Raw genomic sequence first — 6000 nt, forward strand, 5'->3', positions numbered from 1 at the left:
CTACCTTGGATTTGCTGTGCTGACTATTCTAATGATTCTCTCTCACATCCCTGAAAACTTCTTTCTAGTCCTGGGCATTTTCTATCCTCTAACCGACTGCTCACCGGATGCGAGTGACCGATGACCACTGGAGATCTTAACATATCTGATGTTTTGAGGGTAGAGACTGGAATTCTCCATTGGGATTAACCTCGCCTTTTTCCTAAAAGACATTTCTTTGGTGTACTCTTTTATTTAAGGAGAAGTCCTCCAGGAATCTCAAAATCAATGAGATGACTCAAATGCAGATACTTTAGACTGAGATGTCAAATGTTCAGTTTAGCTGTGTAAATTAGATGTGTTGTCAGAACTGTCTTTCTGCTATTCCATCAAAAAATTCTCCCTTATGTAGGAGAGTTTGGGGGACTAATGTCTGAAAGTTATTGGTTATTTGCTGGAAGTTATTGGTATAGTAGGAATTTCCAAAATTTTCAGTGTGGCCATAATGCTTACCGGATGGAATGCAAATTCCTAACATCTGACCCCTGTCAGTTCTTCTCTAGCTACAGCCCTCCTTTCTAGATTGACATCTCACGACTTTGCTTTATGTATTTAAGGCCCTAACCATATTGTGTCACATTCAGTATTGCAGAGGCTCTTTGCGGGCTCCCTTTCTGGCTTGTTCTGATCCCTGAACTAGGAGTGATCTCTTCGTTTCCCAGAGGCTGAAATCCTACCATCCTCCAGGTTCTGGCTGAAATTTCTCATCTTTCATAAATATTTCCTTGGTTCTTGCAATTGGAAATGATTTAGTTCCCTGGAAAATTACAATATATATTTTTTCCTGTCCTTCTCTCTTCTGAACATACCTTGCCTTAGAAAATGCCCAGGACTGGGAAGAAGGACTCAGGGACATGAGAGAGAATCATTAAAGTTCCAGGACAGTGAATGCAACATAGGAGTGAGGGCTGAGAGGTGAGACTGTCAATAGTATTGACATCTACAGAAAGGTCCAACGTGCTGGGAACATGCCATGCTATTTTCTGTGGCTAATAGGCAATCCCAGGTAACCTTTGACCAGAATACTTTTGTACTCTCCATTAAAATATAAGCTTATTTAGGGTACAAAACATGGATACACTTTTATAGTTATTATTTGCATTAATCAATTATAAGGTGATTTAGCATTCATTTAATTCCTATGAAGTCAATGAAAAATATATTATTGGTCCCATTTGAGGTGTGCATAGGAACTGGAGCTGAGGTAGGTTAAGCAATTTGGCCACGGTCTGAGAGCAACTAAACTGCAAAGCCAGGACTCAAACCCATGGGTTCTGATGCTAAATCCAGTGTTCTTTCTCCTTCATACTATAGTCGCTTTTGTGTGGTCCAAACACATAAGACCTCTGGCACTTAGCATAATTTCTTGGGCATAGTAGATAGCAAAGAGAGACTTATTAATTAAATACATGAATGACAACATACATAAATTTAAATAAAAGTATGCATGTAGAAACATGATAATTTGCTTACCTTAAAAGAGATCTAGGGGTGGCTGTGTGGCCCAGTCAGAATCTTGATTTTGGCTCCGGTGAGCATTAGAATCTTGATTTCGGCTCAGGTCATGATCCCAGGGCTGTGGATTGAGCCCCGCATTGGTCTCTGTGCTGAGCGTGGAGTCTGCTTGATATTCTCTCTCTCCCTCTCTCTCTCTCTCTTTCTCTCTCTCTGCCCTTACTCTCATACTCTCTCTTTCTGTAAAAATAAAAATAAAAATAAATAAAAATAAATAAAAAGATCTAATAAAGCAATTCACTTATCAAAAAGACAAATCTTCAGTAAAGATGAGTCAGTAATGCCAAGAATATAGTTGACGAATGTTAGAAACATTCTAGTAAGTGTCACAGAATAGACTTAGGTTTAAGTCATTCATTTTAGAGAGTGGATCTGATTTGAAGAAGGAGAACTCTGTTAGCACCTGCCGTGACAGGGCAAGGAAAATACTTTTTCAGGTTTATCATTTAAGAGTTTCTGACTGCAGGCAAATACGATATAGATGAGGTTCTCAGTGAGAATTGAACAAGAAAGAGAAATTTGTAGGGGCTGAAGTGCTTTAAGTAAAGAAAACATGCATTCTGGCCCCTATGCTCTTTCTTCCACTTGTGTTCTGAACATGATTTTGTGGATTCACAAAGGGAGCACAAATGAAAGAGATGGAAAGTACAGGCTAGTAACATTCAAAGGGAAGCAAAAGCTGTCTGGATTCAGGCTGATAACGCTGAATTTGTCGAGGGACGGATTCTCTTGAAATTCGCACTTGATGCTCAAGAGGCTGTACCAAGAATTATCAGCTATAAGAAGGCACTCTAATTTAGCTTATGAAGCAGTTATTGCTTTGGTTGAATGGACATTGATTAGAAATTGGAAGAATGTGCTGTAGTAGTAGGTCAGGTTTTTATAATGCATGCCTCAAAAACGGAAAGTTTAACCCCAAATATAAACTTTATTTGGAAGTAGACTTTAATTTAGAGTATTGCACCTATTTATGAAGAACTTGGCATTTGCTATTACATATTACATAATGTTGTAGAGGAACTTGCATTCTCAAAAAAGAAAAAAGCACAGAAGAGGCTGCTCCAGAAAAAAAAAAAGGAACATTTGGAAGAGAAGGATGTAAAAGTATTTTTAAAATATAATAGATTTGTTTTACAATTAATAGCCTGGTCTTAAAGAATATCTAAATATGAATAAAATATTTAAAGTATTGCAAAATTTAAGCAACAAAAAATGAAAAAAAGATATCACTTTGATCCTGAAGGAAATAAATAATATAAAAACATCCACCTATTTAATAAATAAGCAAACTATAATAAATCAAATAAAGGTATCTTCAAAGAACATCTATTTACATGCTTCAAACTGGTTAAATAAAAATTGGTAAGTCAACCCTATTGGAGTACTATGCAAACTTAAAAAAAAATTGTGTTTCTTTATTTTTGAGAGACAGAGTGCAAGTGGGGGAGGGATAGAGAGAGAGGGAGACACGAAATCTGAAGCAGGCTCCAGGCTCTGAGCTGTCAGCACAGAGGCCGACATGGGGTTCGAACTCACGAACTGTGAGATCATGACCTGAGTCGAAGTCAGACAGTTAACTGACTGAGCCACCCAGGCGCCCCACAAAGTTTTTAAATAATAAGTTCTACTTAAATGTGCTGGCATAAAATTGTTTGTCACAATGGTAAGTGAGAGAGAAAGTTCCTGAATATATATGACATGATATGGATGTCTACATATAATGTATATATATGCATATACATTTATGCAAATGTTTAGGATCTATGAATGTATACACAGATTTTTTTATGCAGATGCATACATGTCTATGTTTTTGTAAATGCTTATAAGAAGACCACTCAGGGTACACACAGATCAGTGGTTAAATCTAGAGGAAAGGGTGAGCACAAAGGGTAGGAAGAATTACTGAAGAGAGAATCTCACTTTCTCTTTATTATTTATACATATTATAACGAGAATGAATCGCTTCTATATTTTTAAATTACATGTATTATGTCACCAAAACTGATAACCGAAATCAATAGCACCTGGCAGCTAATCTCTATTTATCAAATATTGAATACATTTCATATTCTATATATAATATCATAGCTACAACTATGCCTTTCCTAGGGTTTCCTTTACTTTCTTCATTAATTTAAGACAGATTACAAGCACGATCTACTACTTGCATTTCAAAATCTGAACGTAAGGCACAGAGCATCAATATTTGCCCCATATTTAAGATTTTTCAAGATTTTGATCCACTCAGAGGACAAATGCTCTTTTTTCAAGGTTTAATGTATTCCCAAATAACTGCTACAAACAAATGTAGAGTAAGCTACATGTAATCACTGTAAAAACAATTAAGTTTTGGTGGGAATGACTCTTTACTACTTTATTATGGTTTTAGCCACAAATTCTATACGAAATAAGAAGGCCAGAAAATATGATTCAAAACTGGTATAATTTAAAACTGATTATTGCTCCTTCAGTTTGTCTTTTACATCTGAATTACATTCGATAGTTGGCTAGTTGAACATTCTTTTCGCTATTCCATAGACAATAATTACCCTTCCTTCTATTCTGAATCTTTTATGCAAACCATATGGCACATTTAGAAATTTTGCAGGCTTTAATTAAAAGTGTCCATTCAAATTAAACAAGGTCAAAAGAAAAACTATATTAAGATCTACCAAATATTTCGGGGGGAACTCCACATAAGAACAATATAACAGATGCATTGTCAGTTACATCTATCTGCAATCTTCAAGTTGATTTTTCAAACACAAAAGTTCAGGAAACAAAGCACATCAATGGTTGGTCTTCTAAATATGCAAAGAAAGCTAAGATGTCAGGGAGGCAAAGAGGTAGGAGAAGAAAGCAGCATCTGCTCTATGATTTTGTGTGCCAGGGCTGTGAGTGTGCCTCAGCTCAAAACAGCTTGATGCAGAGTCAGTGCAAACGTCCAGCTCTGCTCATGATACATGCCTGTGGCGGGCGCTGTGCTGTGCCGCCTGATCCCCCTCCAGGAATGAAGGACTTCGACCCCAGGTGCCAAGAGTGCTGCCAGTATAAAGCCTTCCGCTGTCACCCGTCTTTGGAAACTGTCTCTCCTAAAGATAGCCTCTTATCCAAGGATGTGTCCCCTTCTTGGGCCAGCCCGAATCCAATCACCGTAAGAGCATAAAAGCGCAGCCCCTGGCCCCAAGTCAGCAAACTCTAAAGGGCTGTCTCAACTTCAGAACTTCCCATGAGAACCACTGGAGTTTTGTGCGACTCCATCACAACCCATTTTCTGTCTACACCCATTTCTGTTTCCCTCCCTTCCTTTCCACAGTTGTTGATCCTAAGGGTACCCTCTAATAAAATTCATGCACATTAATCTCCATCCGAGTCTGCTTCCTGGGAACCCATCTCCTGACGGTTTATTTAAAAATCAGGCCAGAAATCAAATTTGAAACACAGTAATTCACAAGAAAAGAATTTAAAAAAAAATATGGTAAAAATGCTAATGTTGGAAATAATTCTTATTTTCATGTTTCTATAAGCATTTAACACATTTCTGGACATGTATCATGCTCCTGTGAAGCATTTTATTATAATTTTTAAGGAGTTTATTGGGGGAAACTGTATTGAATTTCCTTTGTAAGGCTCTCATGAGGTGAAAGCAAAATATATTTATAATAAAGAGAGATGCAAGTGTAATAAAAAACCAGATGTCTGTTAAATGGAAAATTATCTACATTTAAAAATAAGTGTTAAGGTCATTAAGGTGGAAGCCTGCATTCCAGAATCCGGACAAAGCCCTGTAGGCATTGTAACTGAAGTAAAACAGCAAAAAAGTGACAAAGTCTTAACCAAAAGATATATAAAACAATATCTAGGAAAGACTGCTTTTAATAGACGTGTAAAGTAACAGTAAAACCTGTATTTTTCTTAATGTTTATTTTGAGAGAGAGAGAGAGAGAGAGCAAGTGCATGGAGTGAAAGAGGGGCAGAGAGAGAGGAAGAGGGAGAATTCCAAGCAATCTCCACACTCAGCATGGAGTCGGATGTAGGACCTTGATCTCAGGACCTTGAGATCATGACCCGAGCCAAAATCAGGAGATGGTTAAGTGACTGAGCCATCCAGGTGACCCAACACCTGAGCTGAGATTACGAGTTGGACACTTAACCTACTGAGCCACCCAGGCGTCCCTGTATATTTTTTTATATGCTTTTTGGACCTAATAATAGCAGATAAATTTCTGGTTAACTGAGTCAATAAACAGATAGTTAGTAGTAGTAATGCTGCGAGAGGTTATGTGGAAGACACAAAATATTAATACTTAGCCTTCATCACCAAGATACTTAAAACGCAGTTTATTAAAACTTCCCCAAGAAAAGCCTTTCATGGAAGAGGGAATCAAAAAACATAAAATGTGAATGCATGTTTAACTAAAGACGTAATTCTTTTAGCTGGAT

General features: G+C 37.3%; 1 long non-coding RNA gene across 9 annotated transcripts in view; it reads right to left on the reverse strand.

The window, feature by feature from the left end:
• Positions 1-1626, reverse strand: part of LOC123611280 — a 211775-nt gene extending 210149 nt beyond the window's left edge. For all 9 annotated transcript variants that reach the window (XR_006718529.1, XR_006718533.1, XR_006718532.1 and 6 more), the window contains exon 1: positions 1513-1626. This is a non-coding gene — a long non-coding RNA (uncharacterized LOC123611280). The remainder of the gene's footprint in view (positions 1-1512) is intronic.
• Between the last annotated feature and the right edge of the window lie 4374 nt (positions 1627-6000).

The sequence above is a fragment of the Leopardus geoffroyi genome, chromosome C2 (genome assembly GCF_018350155.1).
Source record: "Leopardus geoffroyi isolate Oge1 chromosome C2, O.geoffroyi_Oge1_pat1.0, whole genome shotgun sequence".
In the NCBI taxonomy this organism is placed as follows: Eukaryota; Metazoa; Chordata; class Mammalia; order Carnivora; family Felidae; genus Leopardus; species Leopardus geoffroyi.